Below are 19154 nucleotides of genomic sequence, written 5' to 3' on the forward strand. Positions count from 1 at the left end.
AAATTAATAGATTCCAACTGGCATCTCTAAATTTATATTTCCGCCTCCACCAAGGTCCCTACCACTGCAAGTAATCCTGAAAATTCGTCATGAAGCTTTCAAAACAATTTATGCAAACAAACCTCAAGTGGGGCTATTTGTATTGGCAGCCCATTTCACTTAACCGCCCACAACAAGGAACAGATGGCCAGAGCGCTGGAATTGCCGGCAAAGAAAACAGAAGGGGCAAAGGCATCAGAAGCCGCTTTCCTTCCCCCACGCCTGCCCAGCTTTGTGATGATTACAGGCTTGTTCTTGTTTATGTCTTTCATTCTGTTGTTGTTTTATGTACTTGTGAAACCGACCCGGCGTTTCATGAGACAAGGTTATTCAAAGATCATTTGCCAACCATCTTTGGTTACCAGGAGCCTGGCTTTCAACACTGAACTTGGAGCCCTCTCCTGATGGAGCCTTCTGGAAAGGGGCACAGCAGGAAGTAGAAACAGCCTGCAGATGCTGGATTAGAGACTGGCAAAACCTTCAAGACAAACATTGTGAGAGTCTTCATTACCTGCCTTTTTTTTCCCCACCTATTTCAATTGGGCATTCACCACTCTAGGTGAGGACGAATCCTAGGCTGGGAGGCAGATCCTGGATTCAAATTTGCCGTCCACCAGCTGTGTTGACATTAGACAAGTTGTCTAAGCTCTCTGAGGCCTCTGTCAACTCATGAATGAGGCTACCAACACCTCCTTTGGCAGGGCTCTTGTGATTTCAGTGATATCGGAATGATGCCTCTATATGAGTGATTTGCCCCTCGTAAAATACTATTCAACTCCAATTGTCCTAACCCATAATAGTCAAGGGGCTGCCTCCATCACAGGCAAGTGATCAACCAGTAAATATAGCTAAGCATGTGTTATTTTCAAGATCCTGTGTAATGGGTCTGGAAAAGGTTCAAAGGGAATTGAGTCATGGTCTCTGTCCCAGAGGGAACGTTTCTCAGGGTGTGGTGGATGAGACTTTCCAAGGTGGCTGCAACCACCCCTCCCACCTCAAATGCTCTTACAGTGTGTCTTTGACGCTCTTCTCCCTGAGACATGGGCTCTATGTTTCTCCCCCTGAACCTAAGGAGGCTTGGGACTTACAGCGGTGATATGTGACATCCAGGCTAGCTCATAATAAGCAAGAGCTTGTTCCTGGCTCCCCTGGGGCATCTACCTTTGGAGCCCTGAGCTGTCACATGAGAAGTCTGATGCTGCCATGCCGGGAGGGAGCCCAGTCCACCCGGGGAGGCTGTGTGCAGCTGTTCCAGCAGCAGGCAGCATCCAATGCCAGGCGTGTGAGTAAAGACACTTCCATATGATCCCTGCCCCAGCCATCAAGTCACTTCTATGCCTGGGGGAGTCTTTCCAGTAGAGACCCCAGACACCTGAGTACAAACCATCTACCCTTTCCTAATTCCTGACACAAAAACTCCGTGAACAGGATACAGCGGCCGCATTTGGTGCTAATTGGAGCGATAACTGCAGCAAGAGACAGCTATAACAAGAAAGCAAAATGAGATAGATACACACGTGAAGTTTCCTTTAAAATATACATTGATATGTGTCATAGAGAGTAGTCAGGACAGGAGTTGAGAAGAGGGAAGAAACACGTGGGCTGGAGGTCAGGAAATATTTTTGAGGCAGTAAAGCAAAAGCTAACCCTTAATTTAATGGACATTATTTGGATGGGGGTGCACAAGGTGAAGGGAGTTCACGTACTAATAAAAGAACCCATAACTCAATATGCCTATAGTGATTACAGTTATAAGAGTTATATTAATATCTAACAATGTCATTTTAAATACTTACCAATTATTGTTTCTCCCTGATATTTCCTGTCACTCACCTGACCCCTTTGTACCTTTTCAGCAGCTCCACTATGTCATCCATTGCCTCAAGGAAAGGATGTAAAAGACAAAGCAGAGAAGAGGTATTAGTGGGTTGAGCGCCTGGGCCCCCAAATCTCCTTAGAAAACACACAGCGAGGGGAGCCATGTTTCCTGCCTTCCCAAGGACAGAGGAGTAATTCCGGAGGGTGGAGGAGCATCCGAGGAAATCAACAGGAGCATTTAAACAGCTCTGGATCTGGGTGGAGGGGCTTGAAACTTGGCTTACCCATCCCTCCCCAGAGTGAGTATGTTGAAAGAATTCCAAAGCTGAAATTACCGGGACCTGCCCACGGAAGGAGCATGATGGTGCTGTGGTGAGCAGAAGACAGGTGTGACCGGACAAGGGGTCACACAGCCTCACCGGAGCTCCTGTGGGACAACGGGTCCCTCTGTGGGGAGGTTTCCAAACTGGGGGGCACAGCCTAGGGGCAAGAGGGAGGTATGGAATGTCTTCTCAAGCAGGAAGGAGGCCACAGCAGTGACAGGTGTGGACACATGCCCATAAGCCAGATGGCAATGAGGACGACTCAGCAGATGCCAGCAGAGGCAGAAGATGGCCATCCTTGGGCCCCAGCCTTCACCCCATGATCCCACCCCAGCCCACCCCCACGCCTGGCTTGAACAAAGACACGCCACCAGGGAAAAGGGACAACACTAAATTGGCAGGTTCTAACTCTTGCCTTGAAATAGAGATTGAGCTGTTTAGCAAAGCAGGCAAAGTTGTACTTGCTGCACTCTGTGGAGTGAGTTACTCTGGCTCCATCACCATTTATTGAGTGTTTACTAAATGGGAGCCCTTGCTTAGCTCTCTGTGCTTTCTCACTCACCCCTTACAACAACCCTGTGAGATGGGTCCTAGCCTCATTTTTCAGAGAAGGAAGAAGAGGCCCAGAGAGGTTAAGTAACTTGTCTCTGGTCACTCAGACTCTTAAGTGGCTCAGCAGGGATTCAAACCCAGGATCCTGCTCTTATAACACGTGCTCCACCATGTTCCTTCTGGGTGTCTGTTGTCCCCATTGGGACTCACTTCCATTCAAGTTCCTAAATCAGCATGTTAACCTATGTTCTAAAATAAGCATGTGGGCTAGGCAGGATGGGCTAAGTTTTGCTGCAGTAACAAACAACTGAAAATCTCACTGCCTTAACCCAACAAAGACACAGTTCTGCTCACACTGCTTATCCCTGGGATGGAAGGCTACGTCCATCTAAGTCCTCATTCAGGGACGCAGGCTGCTGAGCCCTCCTCTGGCTGGAGTGGCTGGGGCAGGAGAGGGAGGCAAAAGGTGAATTGCATGTTGATTCTTAAAGTCTCTGCCCAGAAGTAACACATCGTTTCTGTTCACCTTCCAAGGCAAGGCCCAGATGGAGAAGAACTTGACCATGGTGGTGACATTGCTAATCACCACTACATGTAGCAACTCAGTTTTCATAAAATTTCACTGAGAGGAACAAAGAAAGGCTTGATGTGGCCTCTGATGAAACTCAGCTCCCCAGCAGTTAACCAATTGGCAAGGCTATTCTATTGTGACTAATTTTAAACACTTCCCTAGAAGTGATTTCTCACAAAGTATTAGAGCTACAGAGACAGGTACATTATTATTTTTGTTTAATCTGGGTACTGGGGATTGAACCTAGGACCTCCTGCATGCTTAGCATGCACTCTACCACTGAGCTACATGCACCCCAAAAGTAGATTATTTAAATAAAGTTCCAGGTTGTATTGAAGAGAAATCTGAGGTCCTGGGAGGGAATGGGATTATGATGGACCATAAACATCTCCTTCCTCCTTCTGCAGGATCCCCTTTAACATATTGCAAAGTCATCTCTGTGCTGGAGTGGGCCCCCGACTCTTCCTCAGCCATCGAAAAGGCAGGTACATTTCAGTGCGACATGCTGTTTTGGAGTGGTGGGCACATTTTCTGCTAATGTCCTATTGTCTCTTTGATTCCCATCTACACTCAGAGATTATGAGCTCAGAGGCAGCTGAAGCTATAATATTACTGAGGCAAGGAGCATTTCCTAGCAGTGGCTTCACACACTCCCATCACCCTTCACAGCCATGGAGAGGACCAGCAGGTCAGCGAGCCTGGGAATGGGAAAAGAAGCCAGGCCACAGTTCAGGGATTATAACTGTTCCTGGGATTTTGGCTGCAAGTTTAATACCAAACAGTAATTAATTCTCTGAAAGATCTCAGATGGGCTAACCCCCCCCCCCAGGAACTCTTAATTAACCCTTCCTAGGATTATACTAGTTCTGAAACACGGGAGGAAATATCAGATACATCCAAGTAATGCTGAATTGTGAATGTGTCATTTTTCTTATAAACAGCTCACTACCCTTTCATTCATCCAACCATCCATCTGTCCATCCATCCATCCAACTATCTATCCATCTATCTATCCATCCATCCGTCCATCCATCCATCCATCTATTCATTCAACAATAAGCAACATTTAAGTTACTTTCCAATAGATTTCAGGGGAAAGATGGACATCCATCATATAATCACACAAATATGTAGTTACTAACTGATAGATAAATGGAAGGTACATGTGGACAGAAGAGTAATTAGAAGGAAACCTGGTCTAGTGTAAAGGATGCTACTAGTGTTCACCCTGCCTTGGCATTCAGATTAACTTCCCAGCCCACTGGGGTCATGTGACTGGTTTTGGCCCAAAATTTGAGTATAAATGACCCACTGAAACACCTCTCCCTGATTCTCCAGCCTCTCATTCCCCTTTGAGGTAAATGTGTTGAGAAGGTGGAGCTACAAGATGGAAATAACCAGGAGTTATACATGCAGGAGCACGGCTCTGCAGAGTTGCCTGGATCTGCAAATGACTTGACATGATTGAGAAATAAACTTTAGTTGTGATGACCCGTTGAGAGTTTTGAGATTGGTTGTTACTACAGCGTATCCTAGCCTAGCCTGACTAACACCCCTAGGTTGGGGCAGGGTAGAGGGTCAAGTAAGACTTCCCAGGGGAGTGGTAATTCATTTGAAATTTCCAGGATGAGTAAAATATTCCAATCTGGCATCTTTCCTTTGCTTGCACACCTCCAGTGACAGAGAATTCACGACTTTATAGATCAGCCCCTTTCTCACTTGAGCACCAGTTTTGCCCACTGGTTTCTGCCCATCAGGTTTAACTCTGCCTTCCAAGACCCTGTGGATGGAGGGCGCTCTATCTGCACTCCACTAGCAAGGACAGAGTGCTCAGAGAGGTAGCTGGGGGCTAGAGCTGGGAGGGAGGGTAATGGCAAAAGACTTGATTGCTAGACTCATGTGATAGGAAGCACTGGGCTGTTGGGAGAAAATAGCGATCTCATCAGATTTCTGTTCTAAATGGATCTCTCTCGGTGGCTGTGCAAAGGACTGCAGGGAATGAGGGTGAAAACAGGGGACCAGGTGCTCAATTACTGCTCATTAATTAATATTGAACACCTTAGAAAGACTTGCCTGCAGCAACAGCCAGTGATGAAAAGACACTTCTTGGTGGGGCTCCCTGAGCCACTTGAGTTACTTCTCTTGAAGCTCTAATCACACTGTGCTGTAATTATCTGCTTACTTGTCTGTACTTCCTCGGAACAGAGTTCCTCGGATGCAACTGGCTAGGTCTTATTCACCACTGAGCTCACCCCACACCCCACCGTGCCCAGGACAGCACCTGGCACGTGGTAGTTTCTGGAACAACTTAACAAACACCAGTTGTTCTAGGGTTGTTGGTATCACTGACAGTGGGATCAGGCTTTGATTACAGCAGGAAGGATCTAAGTTAGACAATAAGCAACCTTTTCCAGCAGTGAGGAGCATGTTGGCAGCTGAAAAGCAATCTGCCTGAAGACTGGAGGTGACGATACAATTTATCACCTGAATTGTGTTGGGGCAAAAGCTAAGTAAGCGAGTGGGACTTCAGGACCACAGGACTGGTCCCGGCTATTGACTGGGACTATCCCGGACAAGCCAGGATTGTTATCTCCCTACTGAAGACTTACCATTTTTTTCTGCTCCTTTAACCACTTTTTGGCTTGAAGTAATTCTGTCAATGGTATTAGCAAACATCCCCCACCTATCCTCTGACTCTAAAATCTCCAGATCTCACCCCTTCCCTGTCTCCATTCATCTCCCCCCGCCCCCCCCCCCCCAAATCAGGCCACGTCAGCTTGGCCATCTCCTTGTTCTGGCTGCACCAGCATAAGATGACCGACCTCACTCTCCAGAAGATATCTCTCACGCCAGTGGTGGACCCAGAGAGGGAACCCAGATTTCCACTCCAGGCAGTGCACCCCAATAGGACACCTGCTCCGTACCAGCCACCATCTAATGGCCTTCCTCTGGGGACCCAGGGCTGAAAGTGTCACTTATATTCACTTCTGCCCTTTGGGGCCATTCATTATCACAGAGGACAAAGTCCCAGGCACTCAGCCATTCTTGGCTATTAAAAAATAAAGGAGGGGGTGGGGGATGGAGCAAGACGCAGCCCAATTCTCTGTCTTTTGAGTCAGCTCAGAGAGAGGCAAAAAGATATTCTTCCCAGTTAGGCTGATGTGTACAACACCCGATGGCTGTGAAATGGGTGAGGTTTCCCCTGGTAATTTTTAGTTTTGTTACTTGGGTCTTTTCATGGGATGTTCTGAGTGCTCCCCGGGTATCCGGCACTCCATGAAGCCACTTCATCTTGTGCCCCCTGTGAAGCAGACAATGCAGGGTCATGGTTAAGAGCTGTTCTAGCTCAGAGCCCAGCATTTGCTTGTTGTGCAACCTGCTACAAGTTACTTAATTTCCCTAGGCCTCAATTTCTCCATCTGGAAAATGAAAATGGTAATAAATAGTGACCTGTTCCATGGGTCTATTGTGAGCACCAAGGCACTTCATTTCAGCAAAGTGATTAAAATCAGATCTGGCCCTCAGTCAGAACTCGGTGTGCCCAAGCTCTTATTGTCCCATTTCACACATAAGGAAGTGGAGGAGGTTCAGGGAAGGTGGGCCAGTTTCCCAAGGTCACAAATCTACAAAGTGAAAGAATCCAGATTCAACCTCAGGCCTGCCTGATTTCAGAAGCCACGCTTATAACTGCTGCTGCTCCGGGGCTTAAAAAAAATACAGAGGGAGCCTTGCCTTGGGTAATTCAAGGTCTGCCAGATCAAAAGGGAGTAACAGATCTAACATGTCACAGGATTAGACTCGTCTGACAGGACATTTTCTACGTGACTATTTGCTGGAACTGAATACTCTTCCAAGAATTCACTCCTTGACTTTCAAACACTTTTCTCCAGGTGTTTCTGTTAAATCCCACTGTGTGGGATTTAAGCCCTGATCTCTACTTGTTGTCCCTTTTTCAGTGCAAAGTTATACATCACGTCTTTCCAAGTCTTCAGTCACCTGGGATCCCATGCATGGGCATGTTAGGGCTGGAGGAGACCCAGTCACAGCCCCTCCTTCCTGCATGGAGACACTGAGGCCCGGAGAAGGCAAGGGACTTGGGTAAGGACCCCCAGGCTCGTAACAGGCAGGCTAAAACCCAGAACGCGGGACCTGAGTCCACGTGGACTCCAGTGCTGAGATGCTGAGGCCACGTTTGCCACCTAATTTCATCCACGAGGTTCCCCAGGAGGTGCTGCAGAGCCTGGAGCCATCAAACATGAGGGAGAGGGAGTCAGGCTTGCCTTTCAGTCAGTTATTCCCACAATAATGCAGAGCCACCGGCAACCACATCTTGCTCGGGACATATCACTTCAAGAATTGATTTCCCGTGTGAGTGGATCAGCTAGGCTCGGCTGCTTCAAGCTCAGCTCAGGCTCAGATCTACTCCCTGGATGCTCACTCTGGGGCCCCAGCCATAGGGGAGCAGCTCCCTGGGAAGCCTGATGTGTGACAGCCAAGTGTGGACACTGCAGGCTTTGGCTTACGCTGGCTCACAGGCATTCTTGCCTCCATCCCATTGGCTAAAGCAAGTCACATGATGGACTGTGATGTCAAGGGCTGGGACATTACACCTCTAATGGGAAAAGCTAAAAGAAAAAGCAGCTAGCAGGAGCTGGGGAATTAGCTCAAGTGGTAGAGCGCTCGCTTAGCATGTGAGAGGTAGTGGGATCGATACCCACATTCTCCACGGCTGAATTTTATAAATGAGTATCACTTGTCATGGTAACCTTGGACTAAAAAGTCACATGACAAAGGGTATACATACAGAGCAGGGTAAACAATTGGGGCAATAATTCAATCTGCCACAAGCAGGGAGAGGAGACAGAGTGCAGGACCATGATCTTAGGCAATGATGAGTTCGAGTCCTTTATCAGCCGTGAACTTCAAGAAAGCCACTGAACCTCTCTGGGCCTTTATTTCCCCATCTTTAAAATGGACATAACAGTACTCACCTCAAAGAGAACTAAGGGAGATTAAAGGAGACAGTGCGTGGAGAGAGCTTACAGCGGTGTGTGACACAGAGTTGCGGCCAGAAACGACCAATACTTGTTTTTATTGTGGGATCACAGTTACTTAGCAGAGACACGCTCAGAATTTAGGAAATGTTGACAGAGGAAGGAACCTCTGAGCAACCTGGATTTAGACTTCCACCTATGCCTCCCAAAGTCAGTGAGGATGAACTTGGATAAGGACGCTTAATTTTCTCACATAAGAAATCCAGAGGTAGGTAGCCTGGGGTTGGCATGAAGTCTCAACATCTCAAAGAGCCCAAGTCCTTTCTACTGTCCCCCACTGCATTATTTAGCAGGTGACCTTGGTCCCAATACCCTTTGCCCCGTGGTCTCAAGATGGCAGCCAAGCCATCAGGACCAGGTCAAAACTGGAAGATCTGGGGAGGGGAGAGGCTGCAACCTGTCTTCTTGGGATGTCCCCTCTCTTAGGAAAACTAGGCTTCCCAGAAGCCACCAGGCACACTGCCCCTGACATCTCAGTGGACAGAACTGAGTCGTGTGGCCAGCCCTGCCCATAACAGAGATTTGGAATGTGAGCATCAAGCAGTGCCAACCCTCATAGTCCAGGGCAGCCTAGGGAGAGGAGCTCAGGAATGTCTCCAGGGCAATCAGACAACAGAGTCTGCCCCACGCCCCTTCTCTGCCTCATTTTCCCACATTCCTGATTCTAAGTTCCTGGTCTGTATCCTTTCTCCTCTCTCTGTCTCCCTCCCTTTCTCCCTCCTTCCCCCTCTTTCCCTCTCCCTCCCTCACCCTTCATTTTTTAAATTCATTTTTTTCAGTGATCCTAAGCCTTCTTCATCCCTCCTGCTTCTGCTTCTTTTCTCTTTTATGATAACAGCCACCATTTCTAGAGCATCTCCTGAATGCCAAGCTCTGTACTAGTCCATCCATGCATATTATCTCACGTAATCCATAGGCCCACTTTACAGATGAGGAACTGAGGCCAGACAGCAGCAGATCCAACACTCTAATAGGGTCACTGTCACTTCAGAGCCCACCCAGTCCATTACTGGACCTCTTTGTGGGAGAAATAAAATAAAATGAAAACTCTGCTATAAATATCTGTGTATTTCCAGTGAAGGACAGGAAAATAAAAATAAAATCAGTCTTTTTTTTCGTGCAAGCTTTTGTAGGTGGAGCTTAAGTAGCTACATCATTGGGCCACCTCTCTGGCCCTCAGTGTTCTTGTCTGTAAAATGGCCTCAGCAGTTCTTACCTACTAGGGCTGTGATGACGATGAACCGAGTTAGTACCTACATGGAGTGTGCTGTGTAGTGAAGGTGCCGCAGAGTTAGCTAATGTTATTAAGCATGGCTGGGAAGTAGAAAAATCAAGTAAGTACTCAGTTTAGCTTAAATTCAGGCCACAGGTCATCTGGGCTGCTTTCCCGTCTCCACAGTCTGGTCACTCACACAGTCATGAGAGGACATGAGGGACACTTGATGCAGAGCCCTACTCAACATCATACTCAGTGGTGAAAAGCTTTATTTCCTCTAAGATCAGGAACAAGATAAGGATGCCCACTCTCTCCACTTTTATTCAACACAGTACTGAAAGTCCTAGCCGCAACAATCAAACAGGAAGAAGAAATAAAAGGAATCCAAAGTGGAAAGGAAAAAATAAAACTGTCCCTGTTTGCAGGTGGCGTGACCCTATACATAGAAAATCCTAAAGACACCACCAAAAAACTGCTAGCACTCATCAGTGAATATGGTAAAGTTGCAGGATGCAAAATTAATACACAGAAATCTGTTGCATTTCTGCAACAGACCAGAAAGAGAAATCAAGGAAACAATCCCACTTACAGTTGCATCAAAAAAATAAAATACTTAGGAATAAACCTACCTAAGGAGGTAAAAGACGTGTACTCAGAAAACTACAAGACACTGATGAAAGAAATTGAAGAAGACAAGAATGGATGGAAAGATATACAGTGGTTGTTGATTGGAAGAGTTAATATTATTAAAATGACTATACAACCCAAGGCAATCTACAGATTCTGTGCAATCCCTATCAAAATAACTGGCATTTTTCACAGAACTAGAACAACTAATTTTAAAATTTGTATAGAAACACGAAAGACTCCGAGGAGCCAAAACAATCTTGAAAAACAGACTTACAGATACAGAGAACAAACGAGTCTCTCTGGAGGGGAGAAGAACAGGGAAAGGGGCAAGATCGGGGCAGGATATTAAGAGATACAAGCTATTATGTATAAAATAAATAAGCTACAGAATATATTGTACAGCACAGGCAATATTGCCAATACTTTATAATAAGTATAAGTGGAGTATAGTCTATAAAAATTTTGAATCACTATGTTGCACACGTGAAACTAATATAATATTGTACATCAACTATACTTCAATTTAAAAATTTTAATTAAAAAATAGCAGTATTTATAAAGCAAGTCCTCCATGCCAGGCATTATTCTAAGCACTTTATAGTCATTTAATCCTCATACAATCCTATGAAGTTGGTCCTGTATTATCTATAATTTACAAATAAGGAAACAGATTCAGAGGGGGTAAGTAACTTACCCAGGGTCACACAGCTAGTAAGTGATGACGCCAAGATTCAAACCATGTGAGCCTACAACCAAAGTTGATGTTCTTAATGAAACGTAACTGTTTATCACATTTGCATTGAAAGGCAAACATTTTAAAAGAAAAGGCAGAGTGGGGGTGGGTTTTCTGTCTGCAAATGGGTTAATGTAGGTCAAATACTTTTAAAATTTGAAGTGGTTTGAAAACATGAGACGATATTCATTACTATGATTAATATGTGACTACTACCACTACTATTACACTAATAAAATCAAGTCCAAATAATACCGCAGCCAAATGTGGGGATTTGATATCAAGTCAAGGAGGTGGGAAAGAACTGACAAAAAGCCAGAGGCAGAATGAGAGAGCCCCTTTAATTAAGATGAACCAGAGCATGGGCAGCTGCGGGGAGAACCTGGAGGCAAAATATTTAGGCAGCTGCACAGCGTTCAGATGGCAGCCCCTGCTGCTGGAGCAGCGCCCGCTGCCTCCCTCCTCCACAGAGCTCCTCCCAGCCCCCTGGGGTGTGTTGCAGCCTGATGAGTCAACCTCTCAACAGGGAGGGCGAGCCTAGCTGGGGAGTGGGCAGGGTATCACTAGAGCTCTGCTTTGACCCACACATAGAGTAGCTACAAGGGAGGTCACTCATGGAAATCAGAAAGGGGGCTCTGGGACCCCACAAGCTCAGCTGCACCCTCCTCACCCTAAACATCATCTCTGAACCTTTGGGATCCAAAGAACACAATTTTAAAACCAGTCCTAAATCCTTATTTTACAGATGAGGAAACTGAGGCTCAGAGAGGGGAAGTCATTTGTCTAAGGCCACACAGCAAATTGGCAACAGGGTTGGAACTGGAACCCTGCCTCCTGGCTCTCTGGTCACCAAGCCTAACTGCATGATACCACTCCCCCAGGGTTTAAAAAGAAGAGTTAGTTTCCTTCCTTTGGACCACCTTGGTGGAATGGCTTATCTTTCTAAGGTACATCAAAATTATTTGCTCACTCCAACGCCTCTGAACACATCATCTCAATTTTTTTAAAGATCTTTGTCTGAATCAGTCTGACCTGGTAAGAACCCAATGAGAATTCTTTTCCAGGGTCAAATTCACTGGTATTTCTTTTTCATTGCACTCTTTCAGAATAACCTAGCACACACACACAAAGGAAACGAAAAACCTGGATAGAATTTCCTTGCATCCATAAGGCAGACAGCTTGGTATCTTTGAAGTTAAAATTGCTAAACTAAGGGACTCACTTGGGATGGATTGACTCCAGCCATCCAGTCTCTGAGGTCACCCTCAGCTGGACACATTTGCTACTCCAGCCCTTGGGGTCTGTGCTGTGGGGAGACTCGTGGATGTCAGAGAATCACGTGCCTCATGACCCAACCTCAGAATCCTTCTCAATACAGTGCTCCAAGCAGCCCTGCCCAATCTATCAGTGCTGGCCCTGAAAATGAAGCACCTTTGCTATCCTTGGTCCCATCCAACATTCCCCATTTTACAGACGAGAAAAGAAAGCCCAGAGAAGCTAATTGTACCAAGAAACCCCTTACTCTTAAGAATTCCCCCAGATTAATAGAGGCCAGCCATGAAGCCCCACAATCTTGTCCTCATCTCACTTATTATTGACCTGTATGTCAGTATAGTGGGTCACTCAGACCCCATACATCCAGCTCTTGGCCCACACTACTGCTCCCGCCCCAGGCTCTTGGTATTGGTGTCCGATTCTGCTTCAATTAAGCAGTCTAGGCTTTGGTAACAAAGAGATCCCAGAACACAATGCCTCCAACACAACTGACCTTTACTTGTCTTTATGTAATAGTTTTAGGCATATATTCCTAAGTAGTGGAGGTTCGCTCCCTGTCGTGATTCAGGGACCCTATCTCTTTCTGTCGCGTGGCTCTACCAACTGGGGGTGAGGGTCTTGCCATAATCAGCAGACAGCCAGAGGAAGGGGAAAGAGCACTGCTGCTCATATTCCATTGGCTGAGACGGAGTCACATGGCCTGACCTTGTAGGGGAGACAGAGAAATGGAAATGGGGGCTAGCTCTGTCGTGAGGACAGTGACCACAGGGATGATGGTGGTGATGATGTTGATGATTAATATGGATAAGAAGAGGAGGAGAAGGGGGAGGAGGGGGAGAAGGAAAGGAAGAAAAATGGGTTTTGGGTAAATAGCAAGCAATCTCCAACAGCCTCTCAGCTCCCCCTAATGACTCAGTTTGACTCGCTCCTGTCTTTTCCCCTCGTTGGGCACCCCTACTCCGGGTTCTAGTTTTCAGAACCTAATCCCAACAACTAAGCCAATGTCCATCCACAGCTAAAAGAAGGATTTGTCCAAGTTCACACAAGCAAGATGGGACTAAATCATGACTCCAGGACCACCATGTTCCAAAGTTTAATTGAACAAGCCTGTTCTTAAGAGTAATACCTCCGACACTTAGAATATTAGAAGTAAGGCACAAAACAGCCTGTATTTACATGAGGGAGGTAAGGCTTTTTTTATTTTTCATAATTTTCAATGTAACTTTCAAAGCAGGTTCTCATAACCCGGTTCAGTCTTTGGATGGCATGAGGGGTTACTCAGAACGACTCACATGTAAAAGGAAAAACAAAGTTGAATACTGGAGACAGAAGGAAAGAACCATGCCACACTTAGTAGGTGCTCAGTGAAAGGGTTTTTATTAATTTGAATGAGTTCAGTCTTCATCCTGTACACCAGGCAGAAAACTGAAAAGCAAAACTCCCTGTGAGGTTTCATTTTGCTTTTTTGTAAGTACCTCCTATTTTTGCTGTTTCGAAAGCCATATTCTTCCATTCTAAAAACATTAGAAAACACAGAGAAACAAGGGGAAGAAAGTTAAGATCTCTCCCAACTCACCACCACTTTTAATGGCTACTTTTAAACACCAAGACAGGCATTTGGCCAGATTTTACGTACATAATTCTTAATAAAAATGGGATGTGGGGCTTTTAAGAGATTTTACCTAATTAGGCAAAAGTGACCGAGTCCCACCCTGCTTCTTGGGAACCCACTGATGTTTTGCAAGCCACGCTTGATGAAATCTGCCAGCACCGGTGCAAACGCGTGACCTGCATATATTCTTAATATGCTAATTTGTGTTTTGGTTTCTGAACAAAACCCGTCTTTTAAAGAAAAATTTAACAGATTTGAAACCAGAAACCCTGTCCTCCCTGGAGGCATTAAAAAATGCAAACTGAAGGCTTCCCATGTGTGGCGGCTATTACTGATTTCCTTCCAAAAACAGGAGAAGCGTTGCCCTGGCTGTAACGCTTGAGGTCCCAGAGCCAGAAACTGTTTGCTTTCTGCGCACTCATTAACCATGGGGTGGGATCCAGTAACTGCTCTAATTTCCTACTTTAAATGTTTTTCTTTCCCCCGCTTTTCAAAAATGTCTTTTCATGTTGTACATTTACATACTCGCATTCAGCCACTTAACGCTGATAGGCTGGTCGCTGTCAGACACAATAAAAAGAGACAGAAACCACTGCGAATTACAGTAGCTTTAGTGTTGAAAATGGAAATTTAATTTCCAGAAATGAACCTCAGCAATAAAAGCTCCCTTTGTTGCTGTTCAGATTAGAAATGAATCAGGTCTGAAAGGGAGCTAACATGCAATTAAAAACATCTCAAAGAGGTATTTGTTATGTGTTAGAACAGATGCGTTGGAAGGGTGTTTTGAACACGGGGGGGGGGGCCCTGGATAAATGTTTTTGATGAGAACGAAGATAGCAGTAATGCCTTACATGTGTATCACGCTTTTAAGTTTACAAAGCGCTTTTGCCTTTGTGACATATTTGGAGTCTTCCCAGGGAGCCTGGGGAGGGGCGATGCACATGTGGAAACTGAGGCTGAAAGCGATAAAAAGTCACCGTTTCCCCAAGGTGACCTGGCAGACCCAGGACTAGAATGGGGCCTTCAGTGCTCCACTTAATATAGTTCAAGTGATGGAATTATCTCAAGCTTCCAACCATCAGTCCCCGAGTACCACGCTACCCGTGTGGTAGTGAGATGAAGCCATATTTTGAAATCTTGACCCAGGTCTCCCTGATCAGTATTTCCTGCCCCCGCCCCGGCCCCCCACCCCACCCCACCCCACCCCATCCCCACTCTGACAGCAGTGACCGGCTTTCTAGGGGACTGCCCTCAGGGTGCAGAAGGGAGAGAGAAAGAACAGTCTCAGCTCTCGTGTTGCAAAATAGACTTTGGAAACGCAAAGCAAAAGCAATAGTTTGAGAGCAAGGTCTTGAGTCTCTGAAACCTGAGGTTTTCAAGTTTGAATGTTAAAAGGTGCAGCCCTAAACGTCCTGACAAGCATTTTAAGAGCAAACAAGATTAGCCAGGTCCATCCCCGCCACCTAGTGCAAGTCACGACTTAAGGGGACGAGTAATAGACCCCCAGAGAGTGGTGGGGAATCCCTGTGGCCCTGTTTCTGGGTTGAGACCAGGGAGTCAGCAGGCTTATTGTTTCCTAGGGAAAATAGGACTTGACTGAATGCAACCTACCTGACTGAAGGCCGCCACCACATCTTGAATCAGCAGAGAAACGACGGGCTATCCAACACAGGAAGCTGGAGCAACTGTCCAACCAATGGGAAGAAAAAAGGAGTAAGGTTGCTTCATTCCTCACATCTGGACAATTAAAAAACTTGATCAAATATTTAAATATTAAAAATACAAATCATAAAAGTTCTGGAAGAAAACCCTGAGCCACTTCTTTATCACCTTGGAAAGGCAAAGAGCTTTCTAATTATGACTCAAAGCCAAGATGTCATAAAAGGAAAAGACTGATAAATTTGATTAAATGTATTAATTTGTTTAATTCCTGAAAGTTCCTCAAAAGAGTAAAACATAAGTAACAACTACTTACAGGACTAAATAAGAAAAAGACCAGCCATTCAATAGAAAAATGGACAAGAGTAATTAACATAAGTGACTTTTACTGAAAGTACATTGAGCTACTGCTTTTCGCCTATCAGATTGGCAAAAACTCAAGTTTTTACTTTTTAGGGGGCAAAGCAATTAAGTGTATTTCTGTTTACTTATTTTTAATGGAGGGACTGGGGATTGAACCCAGGACCTCACACATGCTAAGCATGCACTCTACCACTGAGCTATATCCTCCCTTACAAAAATGTCTCAAACATTTTATAACATATTCTGTTGTCAAGGACAGTGGCCCACAGGCACACCTCATGTATTATTGGTATGAAAATCAATTGTACAGCCCTTGAGGGGAGGGGGGAATTTATCAGAATTACTAATGCATCCTTTGACCCAGCAATTGTATTTCTGAGGACTGATCTCACAGGTATAAATTCATGGAGAGAAATGACAAACACAAAGCTATCCATTGTGGCAGAGTTCATAATAGCGAAAGGGTGAAAAGAAGGCAAGTGTTTATGATCCAAGGAAAAACTATGCATTTGTAAAAATACTGAGCAATTATCTTATGTACTGATACAGAAAGACTGTCAAGTTATATTAAGTGAAAAGGATCAAGGTGCAATATTTTATTAGGAGAGAGACAAGAAAATAAATTCATATTTATTTGAGTGTGCAAGAAGATATTTTGAGAGGCGCACAAGACATAAATAAACCAAAAATGGATGCCCAAAGGGATGATGGGAATTGGGCAGATTGGGAAAAGAGTGAGAGAAAAACTTTTCACTGTATTTTTAAAATTATACCCTAAGAATGTATTGCTGTACACATGTAATCTGATCAACACATTAAAAACCAGTGACAAATCTTTTAGGAAAAATAAATCTTTATGTTATTAAATGAAAGAGGGGTCAAGGTATAACTTTTAGATTGAATGACAGAAGACGGCGTTAAAAGTTACCTTTTTGCACAATGTGAGCCCGTGGTCTGAGTGAAATTTGTGTATTTTACAGTATTAGGTAAAAGAAAAACAAGGATTCTGGTAGTCGAATACAGCTGGAAGCTATTGATCTAAATAAAATGAGGTTTCATTAGGCAGAACTTTACAGAACCTTAAATAAGCTAATGGGCATAGCGAGTCTCTAAGAGGAAAGTATAGAATGTGTCATTGCCTAAACATATTTGACCCAGAAACTCTTTTTTACCTGGAGCATCTTGTGGAAGCACTGCTATATGGGAATCAGGGATCCAGATCTGTATAGTTTGGGATGGAGATGGTCCCTTTCTTCAAGAACACAATGACATTAGCCTTTAGAAGGAGTTATGAGACTTCCGCTTCTGACCTGGACAGAATAACAGATAACAGACTTCCCATCCCACTATAAACAACTAGAAAACTGAAAGAAACAAAAATATATGAATCAGCTGTTTTCTGACATTGGACAACTGGCAGTGCAGGCCTGTGTGATCCCCAAGGAGTGTTGTCAGATTTAGTCAAGGAAATACATGATGCCCAGTTAAATATGAATTTTAGATGAACGATTTTAGATATACATATGTCCCATGCAATATTGAAGATATATTTATACTAAAAATTTATTTACTGTTTATTTTCTGAAATTTGAATTTAAGTGGTTGTTCTGTTCTTTATCTGGCAACTCTGTCTCTGAGAGAAGGGAGATATAGGTGGTGAACCCAACCCAGCTTTCTTCCTGGACGTACTTTCTGGCCACAAAGCAGGAAGGGGAAAACAAATTTATAAGAAAATATCCCTGGAAAATCCCCATATATATGGAAGTTAAGCAACACTCTGTAAATAACCTATAAATCAAGGAAGAAATTGGGAGAAATTAGAAAATGACTTGAATTCAATGATAGTGAGCACACAATATATAAAAAGTTGTAGCCAGCAGATAAAGCAATGTTTAGAGGAAAATGTTTAGCTTTACAGCTTATATTAGAAAAGCAGAAAGGTCTAAAGCTTGTATTTTAAGAAGCAAGGGGGATGTTTAAGACATTAATCCCAAAGTTATTAGAAGGAAAGAAATAGAGATAAGCATGAACATTGTTGAAAATAAATTTGCCAAAAAAATAATGAAACCAAAAATTAGCTCTTTGGAAAGATCAATTAAAGTGACAAATTTCAAGCTGGACTATTTGAAGAGAAAGGGTTGGAGGGGGAGAGGAAAGAGAGAAAGAGAGAGAGAGAGACAGGAAAGAATACAAATTGCTAATACTGGGAATGGAAAAGAATGCATCACTACGTTTCCACAGACATTAAAAGAATAGTAATCAAATATTTTAATAGCTTTATGTAACACTTCAACCATTTAGATAAAATGGACAAATTCCCTGAAAACATCACTTAATAAATTGACTAAAGATGAAACAATATCTAGACGGCTCTACATCTATTAAGGAAATTGAATTTATAATTTAAAATCTTCCCACAAAAGAACTTAAGGCCCAAATGACTTCACTGATTCTCCCAAACATTTAGGAAGGAAATAATATCAAACAAAGGGTTCCATACAAACCCTTTTAGGAAATAAAGGAAGATAAATTTCCCAACTCATTGTATTAGGTCAGCATTATTGTAATACTAAAGCCATTCATAAATATTATGTAACAATATCCTTAATGAACATGAACACAGAAATACAGAAATTCTTAACAAATTGTTAGCAGTTGAATCCAGCAATATATAAAAAGGGATAATACAGTGTGACCCAGTAGGGTTTATTCCAGGAATGCAAGATTGGTTTAACATTTGAAAATCAATGTAATTCAGCATATTAAAAGAATAAAGAGGAAACAATTTACATTCACATCAATAGATTCAGAGAACACATCTGAGAAGATTCAATCCATTCATAACAAAAACTCTCAGTGAACTAAGAATAGAAAAACTTTTTAAGGGCATATGCAAAAGGGCAGCTATGAAAAATTCGACAGCTAAGTTTATACTTAATGGTGAAATGCTAAACGCATTCCGTCTAAGATCAGGAACAAGACAAATTCTTGCCTTCACTTAACTTTGTACTGGAGGTTCTAACCAGTGTCTTAGGACAAAAAAACAGAATAAACAAGTGCATATTGGAAAAGCAGAAGTACAGGGTAAGTAGATAATCTAAAGGAATCAACAAGGGAACAAAAGGTACTACACCCAAAGCTATGAAATGTCTTTTGAAGAAGCTAAAACCAATACAATGTGATCCAAGAGTAGGTCTGAATTACTTGGTGCAAGATTTTGGAGCCGTAAGACAAGGGGCTTGACATCCCTCCCACCAACTCCCTTCCCCCACCTGCCCCACTCTGCCACAAAATGCTCAGCCTTTAAGA

General features: G+C 43.9%; 1 long non-coding RNA gene across 3 annotated transcripts; it reads left to right on the plus strand.

The window, feature by feature from the left end:
* Nucleotides 1-1231: 1231 nt before the first annotated feature.
* LOC140698127 (uncharacterized) lies at nt 1232-15552 on the plus strand. 3 transcript variants are annotated; one of them, XR_012075637.1, is made up of 5 exons: nt 1232-1321; nt 1899-1956; nt 3711-3788; nt 7260-7401; nt 15404-15552. It is a non-coding gene; the product is annotated as an uncharacterized lncRNA (long non-coding RNA). The 3 variants fall into 3 exon arrangements; XR_012075636.1 differs by lacking the exon at nt 15404-15552 and adding an exon at nt 13227-13371; XR_012075638.1 differs by lacking the exon at nt 15404-15552 and adding an exon at nt 11682-11724.
* The last annotated feature ends 3602 nt before the right edge of the window (nt 15553-19154 follow it).

This window comes from Vicugna pacos, chromosome 9 (genome assembly GCF_048564905.1).
Source record: "Vicugna pacos chromosome 9, VicPac4, whole genome shotgun sequence".
Classification (NCBI taxonomy): domain Eukaryota; kingdom Metazoa; phylum Chordata; class Mammalia; order Artiodactyla; family Camelidae; genus Vicugna; species Vicugna pacos.